This window comes from Schistocerca americana, chromosome X (genome assembly GCF_021461395.2).
Source record: "Schistocerca americana isolate TAMUIC-IGC-003095 chromosome X, iqSchAmer2.1, whole genome shotgun sequence".
Taxonomy (NCBI): Eukaryota; Metazoa; Arthropoda; class Insecta; order Orthoptera; family Acrididae; genus Schistocerca; species Schistocerca americana.
Genome location: NC_060130.1, coordinates 1,012,111,173 through 1,012,129,188, shown reverse-complemented (window position 1 = coordinate 1,012,129,188; position 18,016 = coordinate 1,012,111,173).

The window sequence follows — 18,016 nt, the reverse complement described above, 5'->3', positions numbered from 1 at the left end:
ATAGATCAATAAATATCATGAACTGGAATGCCAATGGCATAATAACTCAGAAGAATACCCTAATGGAATTCCTAGACGAGCAAAAGATAGATATTGCTCTCATCACGGAAACACACCTTCATCCCAAGCAGACTTTTAAAATCATAAAAAACAGACCAAATATATCACGTGGAGGAACAGCCATCCTGGTCAAAATCAAAATAGTTCACAGGCCTATCACCTCACCTCATCTCACTCTGATGGAGTCAATGCAATAGAAACAAGAATCTTCAATAAAACAATCACCATAGCCGCAGCCTATATCCCACCAGCTGGAAGGAGTATGTCACAGCAAGACCTAGGGCTCCTATCTCAACTACATCGGTGGCGACCTTAACGCGAAACACAGATCCTGGAATTGCAATGCTTCCAACACCGGTAGAACGCTTCATAGATTCTTGGACAGTAACCCAAACATTTCAATCATATCTCCAGACAGGCCAACACACTCTCATCACCATACAAGATGCCACCCAGATATACTGGATATATTTTTATCTAAAGATCTCACGTGGAACACGACAACCAAGGTGGTCAACGACCTAAACTCGGACCACAACCTAGTAATACTTGAAATAAAAGGGAACCTGGCCAGTTTTCATGACAATCGAACTATCAAGGACATCACCACGAACTGGATCAAATACAACCAACTAGCCGTAGCACACACCTCAGAACTACCTCCCCTTCAATCAAAAGTCCAAATCAATTAAAGACTGCGGTAAAAAATCCACAACAACGATAACTCACACCACAGGAAGAGACACACTACCACTACACATCCGCAACCTAATAGCTGAAAAAAATGGAACACCAGAAAGATGTGGCAGAATTACAGAGACCCAGCTGACAGCCGAAAAACCGAGCAGTTGGCCAGGAGGATTAAAAGAGAACTAGAAAATTACCGTAGTGAAGCCTGGGAGCCCACATCTCGTGGTCGTGCGGTAGCGTTCTCGCTTCCCACGCCCGGGTTCCCGGGTTCGATTCCCGGCGGGGTCAGGGATTTTCTCTGCCTCGTGATGGCTGGGTGTTGTGTGCTGTCCTTAGGTTAGTTAGGTTTAATTAGTTCTAAGTTCTAGGCGACTGATGACCTCAGCAGTTGAGTCGCATAGTGCTCAGAGCCATTTGAACCATTTTTTTGAAGCCTGGGAGGCAACCCCACGTCAAGCTGAAAGAAACGAAGAAAAATTATGTAAAATCCTCAAAACACGAAAAATGAATGAAACTTCTATACAGCCGCTCCATGGGGAGCATGGGATAGTCTATGACTCCACAGATCGAGCCGAAGCACTGGAGGATTCACTGGAAAGGCAATTCCAGGCACCAGAAACTGTGGACAACGACAGTGATGATCACCAGGATAAGGTACTCAGGAGGGTGAACAGCATTCTAGGCGCCCCGATCATAACATCCTTCAGTTCAGTACATTCAGACATCATATGTCACCATATCAAAAACATACATCCGAAGAAAGCAGCATGTCCAGACTTCATCCGACCGCAACTACTACATCACTTACCTCCAGTAACAATCAACTTCTTGACGTCCATATATAATGACTGCTTAAGACTTAACTACTTTCCCAAACCTTGGAAGCAGGCTCACATAATCAGCCTAGCTAAGCCAAACAAGGACCTACTATTTACACAAAATTACATGCCGATTCCGCTGTTAAACGTTTTAGAAAAGATCCTAGAAAAACTCATTCTAGCTGAAGTGAAAAAATTCCTCAAGGACAATAGCATAATCATTCCAGAACAATTTGGATGCCGAGAAGGACATAGCACAATCCACTAGGTGACCAGACGTGAACACATGCATCAAGCCAGGAACATAATACACAGTACTGGAGCGGTCCTGCTTAACACTGAAAAAGCATTCGATAGGGTGTGGCATTACAGCCTCATCTTCAGACTCCATCAGTACAACTGCCCCAATCATCTCAGTCATACCATAGAATCATTTCTTCGCAACAGGACGTTCTATGTTTATGTCCCAGGAGCGACTAGCAACACCAGAACAATAGAGGCTGGAGTATCACAAGGATCAGTGCTGGGACCTATTCTCTATTCGATTTATACAAATGACATCCCCAAACAACTAGGAGGTCACTTATCCCTATTTTCGTATGACACTGCAGTGTACCACAGTAGTTCAAACCTGCAATACATGGCCAGAAATATAGAGCAACACCTTCAGACCACCCAGCAATGGGCAAACCAATGGAAAATTATCATCAACGCAGAGAAGACACAGGCCATACTTTTTACTTATAAAAGAATACCTCCTAACTTCCACATCCAGTTCAGCGACAAAAACCATCCATGGCCAGACACAGTAAAATACTTTGGCATGAAGCTAGATAGGAGAATGACATTTAGAGACCACGTCACAGACATCTGCAACAAGGCCACAGGAACGATTTTCAGACTCTACCCCATCATTAAAGGCAATAGAATCAACATGCAGGCCAAAAAGATTTTCATAACCATCATTGAACCAGCCATTACCTACGGATCCGAAATCTGGTCGATGGCTGCAGACACCAATGTAGTAAAAGTACAGAGAGTACTAAACAAATACTTCAGAATTGCTGCTGATGCTAGCCAGTATCAATCAAACAGAGACATCTACACAACTCACAGTATACCTAAAATTCCAGAAATCATCCAAAAGAAGTCCATTAAACTTTTTCACCAAACCTCTGAATCCAACCACCTGCTCATCAGGAATTTGGGACAAAATCCACCCTACCCTAGAACTAAATTCTCCATCGTGACCAATACCAGAAACTTTAACGTACCATTATAATTATTGCAGATTAAATACAAACACCATAATATCCACATTCAAACACTAGATACATACACACAATCATGATGTTCTCATTGCATCATTTTGTTACCATCATCATCAGACAAAAGGCAGGGAACACATCAGATCCTGTCCTTTGAACACAAGAGTTCAATACCCATCAGACCATCTCCCTCATTCGACAGTCACCACTTGACAATGGTCGAGAAGAACTCAGTCTAAAGCTCATGGATTTTAAACCACTGGATATGGCTGGTAGCCCAAAAAAATTGTATCAGTATATATCGCTTCAAAACTATACATTTGTCTGTCAGACATTTTACATCACTGGATAAGTTATCAAAATTTTAGTTGCCCATTGTGCACCCCTTTTTGTGCTAAAGTCAACCTTAATGTGGACTAATGAATGTAATTATGTACATCATCGTTCCTCTGGAACTATAGTGGATTATTTACACAAACTTCATGAAGAAATAAATATACTGTGAAACAGTACCCATTGTGATAGAGTTTTACAAGGCAGGTTCATTTTGTGGTAGTGAGTGGTGTGGGAAGCTGTACTGACAGGGATCAGGGCTACAATATTGAGTGTGACCAAGTAAAAGTAGCACCTGCAACAAACCATACAAGTGTTGGCTTGGTTCCTGCTTTCATGAACTATGATCGGCCCCAATTGAACAGCTCTGTCAATATGGAGCTAGATCAGTTGCTTCGGGTGGCTACTTTGTCAGGCATTGGTTTGGCTCCTGTTAATGATATTGATAGGTGGGACTTCACAAGACATGGCCTGCATCTCAGTCGGAAAGGGAAGGGTAAACTGGCTGGGATGATAGTAGAATCTTTAAGGGGGGGGGGGGGGCACTGAAACTCATGGGAGTACTTTTTTAGGCTAAGGTCAGTGTCCACTCATTCTACATTGATTGAAATTAAGCTCAATGATAAGTTCAGACAGGTAGGTACTAGATATGTAAAAATATCACAATTTCTGATTACAGTACAGTGAAAAATAATGTTAGTATGTCACAAGAGTCACATAAAAGCACAGTGTAAAATAATGTTAATATCAGGGAATTAATTAGATGAGCTTCTTGTTTGTTCAGAAGATATAGAAACTGAGGGTGGAATAGATGTACTGTGCCTCTCTGAGCATCATATAGTCACAGGTATGGAAATGGTAAGTGCAGGTGGATGTAAGGTTTCAGCACATGTAAGTAGAGACACCATGGAGAGAGGAGTTGCCATATATGTTAAAATCTGTCATAGTGTGAAAAATTTGAAAACTAAAAAATTTTGCGTAGAGCAACATATAGAAGTATGTGCATATGACCTTTAACTAAATAATGACACTTTTGTAACTGTAGTCGTGTGTAGGTTGGCATTGGCAAATTTTCAGCTATTTTTGAAAAACATGGATTCTTTGTTCTGCTATCTGTCAGACAGAGGAAAGCAAATTACTGTTTGTGGGGATTTCAATGTAGATTTTTTGAAAGAGTCCGATAGAAAACTTGGTTCTTTCAATTTGACATCAGTTACTGATTTTCCTACTCGGGCGGTACAGGAAAGCAGCACACTGATAGACAATGTTTTCATAGACCAAGATAAATTTAATGAAATAAAAACTTTTCCTGTTAAGACTGGTCTGTCTCATCATGATGCACAGCTAGTTACAGTACATGATATAGCTTCATACAGTAATGCAAAACAATTCTCCAAAATAGTGCATTCAATTAACGATTTAACAATTCAAAATTTTAGGGAAAGCTTGCAACAGTTAGAGTGGTATGAGGTGGACAGGGAACATGATGCTAATTTAAAATTTAATCTATTTTATGATACCTTTGAGAGTATATTTGAAAACAGTTTCCCTAAGAAAACAGTGAAATATAATTGTACGAAACCGTGTAAAAACCCAAGGCTTGCTAAAGGGATAAAAATATCTTGAAAATAGGACAGGGAAATGTATCTTATAGCTAGAAGGAAAAATGATCCTGAAACAGTGAAACATTATAAAAACTACTGCACTGTATTAAGAAAAGTTATTAAAAAGTCCAGAAGTATGTGCATTATGACTGACATTAGCACATTTGATAATAAATTTAAAACAATTTGGAATATTGTTCAAAGGGAAACAGGGCAACTGAGAGCACAGGCAGACTGTATTTCTATTAAAGTTTGTTAACAAGAAGTCAAAAGTATAAAACATTTCTAATAATCATTTTTTAACTGTTGTAGAGAAAATAGGATCCAGCTATTCATTAGAAAATGCAAGGCAGTATATGGAAGAGGCAGTACCTATGCAATTTGTTAAAACTGAAATTCAACCCACCTCTCCTACTGAAATTAGGAAAATAATAAATTCACTCAAAACAAAAAGCTCACATGGAATGGATGGCATTTGTAACAGAGTACTAAATGCTTGTTCCCACCAAATAAGTAGGATTCTCAGCCACATATGTAGTGACTCACTGAAAGAGGGCATTTTTCCAGATAGACCGAAATATGCTATTGTTAAAGAAAGGGGATAGATATGATGCTAACAATTACCACCCAGTCTCACTTCTGACAGCTATATCCAAAATTCTTGAAAAAGTAATGTACTCAAGAGCAGCATTGCCTATTTGTAAAAATGAAGTACTAACAAAATGTCAATTTGGTTTTCAGAAAGGCTTTTCAACAGAAAAGGCTATATATGCTTTCACTAATCACTCGAAGGCTTTTGATAGTGTGAATCATGAAATTCTTCTAGATAAGATTAAGTATTGTGGTATGAGTGGGACAGTACACAAATGGTTTAATTCATACTTAACTAGAAGAATGTAGAAGGTTGAAATTAACAGTACAAATAGTCTCCAAAAACCAGCAGAGCCCTGTGACTGGGGATCAGTCTTGGGTCCCTTATTGTTTTTAATATATATTAAAGCCTTGCACTCTGTATTCATGAAGATGCAAAGCTAGTTCTTTTTGCTGATGATACAAGTACAGTAATCACACACAACAAGCAAGAATCAGCTGAGGGAATTGCAAATAATGTCTTTCAGAAAATTATTAAGTTGTTCACTGCAAATGGATTCTCACTAAATTTTGAGAAAACACAGTTAATACAATTCTGTACACTAAATGGCATAACACCATTGATAAATATAGACTATGAACAGAAATCTGTTGCTAAGGCGGAATACTCAAAATTTCTGAGTGTCTGCATTGATGAGAAATTGAATTGGAAGAAACATATGGATGATCTGCTCAAATGGTTAGGTTCAGCTACTTATGCTATTAAAGTTATTGCAAATTTTGGTGATAAACATATCAGTAAATTAGCCTACTATGCCTGTTTTCATTCACTGCTATCATATGGCATCATACTTTGGAGCAATTCGTCATTAAGACAGAGAGTATTCATTGCACAAATGCGTATAATCAGAATAATAGGTGGAGCCCACCCAAGATCACCTTGCAGACATTTATTTAATGAATGCATGATATTCAGAGTACCCTCGCAATACCTATATTCGCTTGTGAAATTTGTCAATAATAACCCATCCCAATTCAAAAATAACAGCAAAGTGCATAGCTACAACAATAGAAGAAAGCATGATCTTCACTATTCTGGATTAAATCTCACTTTGGCACAGAAAGGGGTGAATTATACCGCCACAAAAATCTTTGGTCATTTGCCAAATGGTATTAAAAGTCTGACAGAGAGCCAACCAACATTTAAAAGCAAATTAAAAGAATTTCTGAATGACAACTCCTTCTACTCAATAGATGAATTCTTAAATATGAAACAGTAACTGTAAAAAAATATATATTGTTGAAAGAAAACTTATTTTAAAGTGACACGTTCCACATCATTACGAAAAGTTTAATTCGTACTGTATGGAACAAGGTTTAAGGTATGTATGTATAATGCCCAACTCCTTAAACAGATACCTACAAGATAATTTTATGAGCACTGATGACTTTCTTTCTTAAAGATGAGTAATCGTAGAACATTGTTCCACACGATATTATTGAATGAAAATATGCAAAACACGTCAACTTATTGATCTGTCTCCCCACAAGATTTGCAATGATTCTAAGTGTGATCATAATTGGACTAACTTGTTTTAGGAGTATCGGAATTTGCTTTCCGAGTTTAAATTGTCATCAATATGGACACCTAAGTATTTTGAAGTTTCCATCCTACTTATCATTTCCTCGCCATGTATTGTGTCTTTTTAAAATTGAGCCTGAGGCCATTCACAGGAAACCAGTCAATGATACTTTTAAGAACGCTGTTTATCATTTTTTTTATTGCTGTATATATGCTTGGACTGATTACAATACTACTGTCATCTGCAAAAAGAACAAATTCTGCTTGTTGCATATCAGATGGAAGAACATTTACATATATGAGGAATAATAGGGAACCTGAGGTTGAACTTTTGGGAAGCCAATACGTGATTTCTCCCCAGTCAGTATAATCTCTATAGATTACAGTGGTTGAATTAATTGAAAGGGTACAGTACTGCCCGACATTGAAAATAGGTACAACATTCTTCGTTATTCTTGTCAGTACAACATATTTTTGCTAATAATAACTCAATTTCAATTAATGTAACGAAGGCGGATATCAGTGTGGGAGAGAATGACAATTTATTTATTTAATTGATCACATGTGCACTCCCACAAAATAAATCCCTACATCTAGTTTGGTGAGATCTGTGAAATGAATGAATGTATGGTCGTCTGCTAACTGCAGATAGTGAATGTGAATATATGATCATCTTTGAGACGATCTTTTGGTCATCTTTGGTGGAACCAAAGAGATGAAATTTACCGGAGCTTTGAGCCCCCGAAATGTGGCTGACCAATACGGTAGCAAGATGCTCCCCCACTTCGGCAGAGGTGCGAGAGGACCTGAAGAACTGCCATGTTTCGGCACTCTGCCGCTGGATCTAGTGTTGGTAAGACCTGTCTTAGGTGTGCTCCGTAAAGACAAAAGAGTGGAGACATGGTATGCATGTGAAATACTTAAGAGTAGTTTGGAATAATAATTTCTCTATTTCAGAAACTTTTGTGGGGAGAATTAAATGTCAGGCTGGTAATATTAAGGGGATCGTAGTAATCTCTGGAAGCGACCAACGGTCACAATGAAATCACGTGTAGCAATAAGTTGAAATACTTCCGAGTGCTTAAGTTGAGCTGAATTACTAGCGTGTGTACTATAAGTTGGAAATATTTAAGAAATGGCGTGTGCAGGACTTTAAATTAGAGACGAGTACTTCCACGTGGTGAGTACTGTGTGAGTCTCAATCTGTGTATGAGACAAAGGATAAAGAGAAGTACTCATCCATGGTATCAGTTGAGGAATCGCGTGTGTGATGAATATGTTCTTAATATTACTTTGCGTGTTATGTTTCCGTGTGACGCTTGATTCAAACTATAATACTCTGAGAGAGAAGCAAGGTGAGTCAGCCGTCTATACAGCAACGCCACTTGGCTTGCATTGCACAGGAAGACGTGCATATATCCTCCAGAGTTCATAGTAGGAAAGAAAAGTTACGAAGTGGGGCAGTGTCATGTGAAACTGGGATAAATACTAATTGAAGTGGGAAAGCTGAAAGTGATGTGATTATAACGTTGCGACTATTCTTTGTATTGTATGTTGCCAGTGTGATGTATTTCATGAAATTTAAGTATGTGTGGTTGGCATGGGAGAGTAACAAGTTAGTTTCAGAGGCAGTGGGTTATGCATGTTCCTTTTTGTGCCGCTCGGTCTGGAGGAAATTTTCGTAATGATGGGTGTGAGTGTCGAAGTGTGAGATATAGAAAAAGATCCACCATCCTATCCAGAAGGTGCACTGTAGCGTTAAATAGTTACGAGACCATAAGATAGAGAATCACCAATGTAAAGCCATGCACACTGGGCGGAATTTCTCATGTGTTATTGTTGTAGGTTATAGAATTTGTGTGTTTAGGTTATAGAATTTATCGGAATAAATAAGATAGTGAAAAGAAAAAGATTGGTGGCCTTTTCCTTCGAATAGTATGTTGTCACGATACCCAGAATTTATAATGTGTGTGCCATTCGTATTCAGTGCGATGGCCACGTGTTGATCAAATCCGTTAAGTAAGAAAGAAAATGTAGTATTGCCAGTGCGTAGTGAACAGTCAGAGTTGTGTAAATTACAAATAGTCAGATGTGCGTTTCCGTACCCGTTGCGTAATATTCAAACAGGAGAATAACTTGTAACTTAACTGTGAGTACTAGAGTTCATGTAACTCGATAAATAAGAATGAGTCCACTCGTTTGGCAGACCACTCATCTTGCAGGCCTGACTGCTTGATGCCACAGTATGAGCAAGGTATGTGGGTGCCTCTCATAATTCGACCCTGCCCGGATTTTGCTGTTAGGGTTTGCTGTTAAGATTTTTTTTGATGGAATATATTGTGATAGTGCTAAGAAGTAAAACTTTGTTTGCAATTTCTTTCTGGATTGGTGAGGATATTTTATTTTTTTATGTAATTAATTGCTATATCGTCCAAGGCTGGAAGATCATTGTATAATTTTTTTTGTGTAATGTCCGTAGTAACTAGGTCGCAGTCGAAAAGTGTAGTCACCATGGAGGAGAGTGATTCTGGGGTGAACGTAGCAGTCGAACAGGAAGTAGGTGTCGACCTTGGGTTAATGAGCGAGAACAGCAAACACTCGGAAGGGGCTGAATTGGTCAGCGGACCGCGGCTAGGTGATCCTTTAGGTGGCGGGCTTTGTCCACAATCGGGGGCTTTTCCCGACGACGTGGGCGAGCTAGGACTAGATCCGGTATGCAGTGAAAGTGTAGCTACCCTTAGCGAAGCTACGGTTTCTCAGGCGAGCGAGGTGAGCGCACCGAAAGTAGCAAATGACGATGTGCTACTGCAGTTTTTACAGAAGATGGATAGAGATAATAAGGAAAGATTGGAAGCGATGAATAAAAATAATAAGGAAAGATTGGAAGCGAATAAGGAAAGATTGGAAGCGATGGATAAAAATAATAAGGAAAGATTGGAAGCAATGGATAAGGGAAATAAAGAGGCAATGAGGAAGCTACACACAGTTATCGATGAGCATCTGTCCGCAGTTAATAATCAGTTAGATGAGGAGGAGAAGAATCTGGGTGCGTTGAAGCAAGTATGTGACGCCGTGAAAGAAAAAGACAATAATTTGGAGGTACGAATAATTGCAATAGAGAGTGATATTACAGAACATAGGGACGTGTTGCAGGATGAGCGAATCAAAGAGGTAGTGGAGGACTTACTTGCAGATAAACAAAGGGCGTTAGACAGCGTGGAAGCTCAAGTCACCCGGCAGGAAGTGGCGCTAAATAAACACAGGGATGAAGTTGCGGAGGTAGTGGTCAGAATGAATACGATTAGCGCAGATGTAGAAAAGATCAGTATAAGAGGCAAAACAGGCTCTGACAGTACGCAGCGAGAGGTTTATGCAGACCAGGAGTAGATACAGTCACTATTACAGTTTAAAGAGGCACAATTAGAAATAAATAGGAAACATAGGGAAGAACTAGCACAGTTGCAATTAGCGTGCAGTAGCGAAGGTGAAACACCACCAGGTAGATTCCAGAGGGAGAGTGAGATAAATTGAAAAAACGAAAATAGGCAGAAAGAGGAAGACGAACTCAGAGAGTTAGAAGAACGGTTGTGTCGGATAAAACAGGTGGCAAACCCAACTGGGTATAGACCAAGGTCGGAAAACATAAATGCGGAAGAAGAATGTGGGAGGCACTTCGTGTCGGTACAAACGTACACTTGTTTTCCGGATCCTGATAACTACCAACATCCATGCCTGTGGCTGTCTCAATTTCAAGATTCATTACCTTCATCGTGGGGACCGCTCCTCAAAATGAAGTTTGTGTGTAACCATTTGACGGACGAGGCTAGAGCGAAAATGCAGGAAGTTATTAAAGACTGTAGTAGATACAAGATATTTTGTGACAAGTTTTTAAATGAATTCTGGTCGAAAAGTAAGCAGGACCAGGTTAAGCAAAGCATATTGATGATGCCAAATTGTAACGAAGGTGGTATAAGAGATCCAGTGGCGTGCTATCAGGAAATGCTGAGACGAAACAGGTATTTGCATGTGACATGCGAACCTGGGGAGCTCAATAGGATCTGTATAACGAAATTGCCAGTGAAATTGCGCAGAGATATAGCGATAGCAGGCAGAGGCTTAAACGATTCTGCGTCATTTCAGCACTTGTTACAGGAACTGGGTAATGAGAGCAACATTGTGATCGGAGACATGACTCATAGGTCAGACAGAGTCGAGGATAGGAACGGCAGAAACTATCAGAATAACAGGAGAGCATGGAATCCTGGCGTCTCATTCTTGTCATAATGGATTGATTGATAGGAGAAACTAATCCAACATATCAGCCCTTAGCATCTTGCCTTAAAACACATGCCGCTGGCACTGAAAATTGTCTATGTAGCAGACGTACTCTACTGATATGTAGGAATGAAAATACCATACTTCAGATCATAGAGTAAAACACCAGTAATGGCATCTGTTAGGCTGGTCTCCCAGAGCAAAAAGACATTAAGGGTCACAAAAATTTCCAAATTTTGATTTGGAACACTAATGTAAAAGGACTGTTTCCTCAAAAACCAGTTGCTAAAAATGTTATGTAATAATGCCAATGAGTCCAGTTTAATTAGTGCGATTTGACTACTGCAGGTACTTAACACGTAATGTAAAAAGTCAACATTGTGATTGAAGTTTTTAAATTAGATGCCATCTGATCTATAGTATGTCATTGTCGTGGTGACAGTAATTATGAGGTTCTGCGTATGGTTGTTCAGAATCTGGTGTTAGGGAAAGAGGCCACTAGCACCAAAGTTTCTAACACTTGGGCTGTCCTATTTCTCCCAGCTCGTATATTCTCTGCACACATTTAATTTTCATGTAAGCACAGATTCCTAACTAGCAAATTCTTTGCTGTGTAAAGTGGACCATTCAGAGTGAGGCTGATTGTCCATGTATTGATTGAGACGATCAAGGGAAAACAATTGCATGGGCTTCATCACATTTCTAACATCAAATTATGGAAAAGTTAAGGATAGATCGAAAGTACGCAAGTTATGGTAGATAGTCAGTGTATTTATTTGTGGTGTGTAACGTTGTGCAGGGTCAAATCGAACATAAGAATTTTCAGGCGGGATGTCAGGAAGTATGACGGAATAGACTGGTCGAATGAGTCATGAACAGGAGTCGACAGAGTGGTGTATGTACTTATTTTTTGTCATATGAATAAGGATCAAGCAGAAACGACGTGATGAGTAATGAGTGGATAAAGATGGTAGATAGTGAGAGAAGCGACGTAATAAATGGTAGTGGATAAAGGTGATATTTAAGGAGAGAAGCGACATGAAGCAGTGTGATTAATAAAGAGAGATTCGACGTGATGAAACAGTGGTAAATGAAGGTGAGTAGAATTAATAATGTGGAGATGTCTTAGATGTTTGTTACAGAGAGGCCTGTGTATGCTGCAATCGAGATTGATGCGAATGGCGAAGGAAGACCAGGAAATGATGGAGTAATGGACGGACGGAGAGCCGAAATACGAATGAAGAGATGAGGACAATTGCACAACGTGAAAGGACATAAAGGGAGTATGAGATCCACATGGTGAACGTTGTGGAATACTGACGTAAGATGTAATATAAGTGTAAATCTAATTCTTACTATAACATTTACAATATGAAAAAAATAATTTTTCTTGTTGTTGTTGAAGCCTGTTATCAGTATAACTAATCAAAACGGTACCAAGAATGTGTACAGTTATTTTGCAGGATGAATAATTTGTGCATTTTTTGTTCTTAGATGAAATATCGCAATTCTAAAGTGATATTTAGCAGGATGAATAATCGGTAAAGTGAATGCAGTGGTAAGCCAATGGAGAGAGGTGCCAGAGTGAAAGGACGTAATCGGAGACTGGAATGCTATCTCCAAAACATCTCCATGTGTTATGTGGTTGAGTATAAGGGAGCAAAGGTATGGTATGTTGACGTGAGTGTGGTGGTGTTAAGGTTAGCTGACTTCTAGACCTAATCTGTTGGTGTATTAATGGATTGAACAAGAAGGAAAATGTGGTGTAGTTGAGTGAGAGTCGTAGAGTAGTGTGATCAATGCGCACACTCCTGTAAAGGGGATGCTACCGATCCATAACTAAAACATTATTGTGCTTAATTGTTTGATTTGGATGAACCTCGATGGCAGGTCAGGATCTGACATCATGTGGATGTTACATACATGTCCTAGAAATGTTGTTATATATAATAAAAGATAAAATATATAAACAGATACTAATGTCAGTCTGTCACAAGCACAAAGGTGCATTGTATGTTGTAGATTTAGAGTCATCAGTTTCTAAAATGTTTATTGTGTTAGGATGTTAAAGTAGTTTACTATTTAACATCATGTGGTAGGTAATTGTGAGCTGTGTAGATTATTTCTTATTTTTTTGTTAGAACACTTTCAAGGGGTATTAATTTCAGTCTGTCACAAGCATAAAGGCGTTGTATATGGTAGTGTATATGGCAGAGTGCTGAAACATGGCCGTTCTTCAGGTCATCTCGCACCTCTGTCGATGTGGGGAAAGACCATACTACCCATTGGTCAGCCACATTTCAGGCGCTCAAAGCTCTGGTAAATTTCATCTCTTTAGTTCCACCAAAGGTGACCAAAAGATCATCTCAAAGATGATCATATATTCACATTCACTATCTGCGGTTAGCAGACGACCATACATTCATTCATTTCACAGATCTCACCAAACTGGATGTAGGGATTTATTTTGTGGGAGTGCACATGTGATCAATTAACGAAATAAATTGTCATTCTTTCCTACACTGGTATCCGCCTTCGCTGTATTAATTGAAATTGAGTTATTATCAGAAAAAATATGTTGTACTGACAAGAATAACGAAGAATGTTGTACCTGTTTTCAAAGTCCGGCGGTACTGTACCCTCTCACCACCAGCTACCCATGCAGAAAAAAATGGCACGGTACTATCCTTGCAATGCAAGGGTAGTTCCTAACATTTTTTTAAGAAAACTGTGTTCAAACAAACGTAGCAAGTCATCATAATAACCAGGAAGATACCTTAGCCCCTGGTGACTTCAACTAGACGACCAAATGCTGTTACTTTACCAAATTATTGATATAGTTGTTGCATTATTGTACTCTCCACAATCCAGAGTAACGTACACATAAAAGTTTACAACAATCCAAATGACAAATAAAACATTACATCATACAAATAAAAAATAATCGTGAGATAAAAATTTGCTTGGTTACCGGGATCTCTGTTAGTTTTAGGAGTAATCCAAACTTCATTAATTGTATAACAAATAAAAAAAATACTAATTATACTCATGAAATTTTAAATAGCTCACCGTCCAAACACAGAGCAAGTAATCTGACATTCATAAATTGCAGGGTAATAATCTTTACACAGCAATGTCTAAATACATAACAAAATTAACAAAAGAAAAAAATTGCGTACACTATTTACATGTAGAAGCCAGGCTCCATATCAGTCCTCTAAAATATACATCAAACCTACAGAGCAATAAAACTGAGAAGAAAAACAATGAAATATACCACAAGTTACATACTGGTTACGTAATATAGTTCATCCAAGACATCATGTCATACCTCATTAACTATCATCACTTAAGCAATTGCCACCACTACTCGACTGTGAGTTTAACCTTATCCTTGTCCACCAGTACAAATATCTGCTGCTGAGCTAGTCAGTCCATCAACTTTGATCAATACACGCAGTAAATAGTTAGCAATAAGTGCTTGAATCCACCAGTGGCTCTCGTATTTTACTCTACTGCTCATTTCTCTACTGTTACATATTTAGACGACAAGAACTTGCATTTCGACTAGCCTCCGTTACACTTCAATGTGAAATATCACCACTGTGATTATGAAAATAAGTGGCTTCTGTCAACACACCAATAAGATTATTACTGTCCACGACATCAAAATGCATCAGTTAATTCCGATATTTGTTGTGCAATCCAAACTCTTGTCCGCTGTGACAACCTTATTGACCAATGCAACAAGAGCTGCTACTTTAGTATCACGACACTGCCTAATAATTAAAGCATCATTGTACCAAATATTCTAATAAACACGCTACATGAACTTGATGACCCGGAACAAACAAGAAAAAAACACTAACTATTCTAAACACAAATGTTAATGAAATACAATTACACTTGCTGTCCCTTCAGGAATGGAACATATAAAAAAATTTACACAATTACAAGTACAAATACATTATTCCCTATCTTGCGAGTCACACGGAATCATTTCATTCTGTGATTTTCTTTGGATCAAAAAGTTGCTGATAGTTTTCCTAGAAACACTGTCTCGGTATCAAAGCTCTCCCATGGTTACCTGGACGAAAGTCTTTAAGTCACTCAAATCGGCATTTTGAACACATTAAACACAAATGTCATAGTCACTCTCAGAGTACCATACACACGAATCCGGTCGTCCAGAAATGGCCCTACAACTACTATTACCCACAGTTCTGTCCTTTCAGTTCATGGTGTAATTAAAAGTCCTAAGTTCCAACAAACAGCACTTATTCCCACACCAATTAAAGAAATGTCTCCTACTACAAATGCAAATGTCAATGTCCCACTTTAGTTTCTTGCGTTCAGACAATAATTAGTCATCATATGACAACTGTCCTCTTTAAGTATAACAAGCGTCCCACATGCAATTTACAAAGCACACTTAACAAGTGACTGCCAAAAGCTTATGGATCCCACCATTCAGTGGTCAAGACAAAACTAAACAATCGTCCTATCTGTTAAAGACAAAATCTTTTCCACCACTCACAACGTGGAAATACCAGTCCTTCACTTTCCACCTTGTGGAGACATACGAGCAGTTATCTTGTTTCACAGCTGCACAGTCCAGTACTAGTTAATAGTTGCTGTTAAAAAATGCCCGCAGGACCCTGCCGCGCATCATTCATTCTGCCGTCGCTCCGCCGTCGCGCGAGCTGTTGAGCAGAAAAAGCCACCCGCTGTTGCCTCCGCGGAATACTGTCTCCAGTCGTAAGGGTGGTGCAACTTATGAATGGCAGCCAGTGGTGGGTGCTTGTCGCCCCAGGCCGTGGACCTGTTGTAGCGGGCGCTTGGAGTGTACCCTGACCGACAGTGGAGTGGTGAGCGCAGCGGCTTTGTCACCTCTCCCACGGCGACGTCAGCTTGGCCTCCCGCTAGCAGTATGGGCGCATTCTGCGTAGCACCTCAGCGCTACGACACCCAATCAGTCAGACCCTTCGTGCATCTCACAACATTACAGACAAAAGGATATTCTTACAGTATTTAAATACTCATTGATTACATGTATGACCTATTAGATACATTGGTAATAAAAGAATCTTTGTTCTAAAAAACAAAAAATCATACACCCTGGTTTTCAACACATACAACATCAACATTTATCCCTTTTCTATATACAGCCCACACCTGTGCTACTGATTGTACCTGTCGTCCCCCATACAAAACATGAAAGTGTAAAAAAAAAAAAAAAAAGGAATAAGAAACAATCTATACAGCACATAATTACAATATCAAATAGTAGACTGCTCTAACATCCTATCACAGTGCGCCATTCATATTCAGTGCGATGGCCACGTGTTGATGAAAGCCGTTAAATAAGAAAGGAAATGTGGTATTGCCAGTGCGTAGTGAACAGTCAGAGTTGTGTAAATTACTAATAGTCAGAAGTGCGTTTCTGTACCCGTTGCGTAATATTCAAACAGGAGAATAACTTGTAACTTAATTGTCAGTACTAGAGTTCATGTTACTCGATAAATAAGAATGACTCCACTCGCTTGGCAGACCACTCATCTTGCAGGCCTGACTGCTTGATGCCACTGTATGAGCAAGGCATGTGGGTGCCTCTCATACTGAGTACAACTTTCTGCATTCTTTTACTTACATTTGACATTATCCATTTGTTGGCTATACCGTCAGTCGCATGAAACTTCAGTTTATTGAGGAGAATATTGTCGTTCTCACGCCTTACAACATAGACAGGCCACAGGAAATACCAACTGGCAGTATTTAATTATTTAGTGCTCATAAAATTTCGTTAGTGAACATATAAATGGCACTCTCAGTAGTGCAACGTTTCTGAAATCTAAACTGTGATTTCCTGAGGATATTATTGTTGCTCAGGTGAGATAATGTTCTAGAATATTCATCTTCTCATAAATTTTGAAAAACAATATCAACAGTGAAAGAAGTCAGTTTTTATTGACGTCTATATCTTTCTTAAAGAAGGTTTTGACAACGCCATATTTCAGTCTCTCTGGAAAGATGCCTTGAGTTAGTGATGTAGTACACATCTCAAATAAGACAGAGCTTATTATGTGGGAGCAAATCTTTAGTTCTCTACTGGAAACACCACGAAAGCAGATGATCTCTTATTTTTGAGACAATATATAACTTTCTTAATTTTGGATGGAGTAGTTGTTGATACATTCATATTATTGAATGTTATGAGAGTTTCTTTTTAATTGCTGCAATTTTCCTTTTTAAATATTTGTTCCTATACTTTCTACTATATTTAAGAAATGTGACTCATCATTTATAGCCCTCCCATTCAGTTCAGTAGAGATGCTTCTCAATTATGTGATGACAAATAACAGATAATATTTTTACATTTTAGACTGTTTTAAACTTTATATGTTATAATACATTGTAGTATATGGTCAAAGAGGTACCTTTTACTTTATTTGTTAGTATATGAGAATGCTGTGTTGGCTGAAGAGCCAACACTGTGTTACTAGTGGAGGACGAAATGCACGCGTTTTAGCTCACGCAGGCTGGCGTGAGGAGGGAAGAACTATACTGACGTGAGGTCTGGAACATGAGAAGGAATTAGAATTCAGAAAGCGGACGTAATTAGTTTGATACTTAACTTTGATCCATTAATGATGAACGTCGCTCTTGACGGTACATGATTCACAATATTGTGTGTTCCGAATTCACTCTAATTACTGAATATGGCGCCTTGCTAGGTCGTAGCAAATGACGTAGCTGAAGGCTATGCTAAACGATCGTCTCTGCAAATGAGGGCGT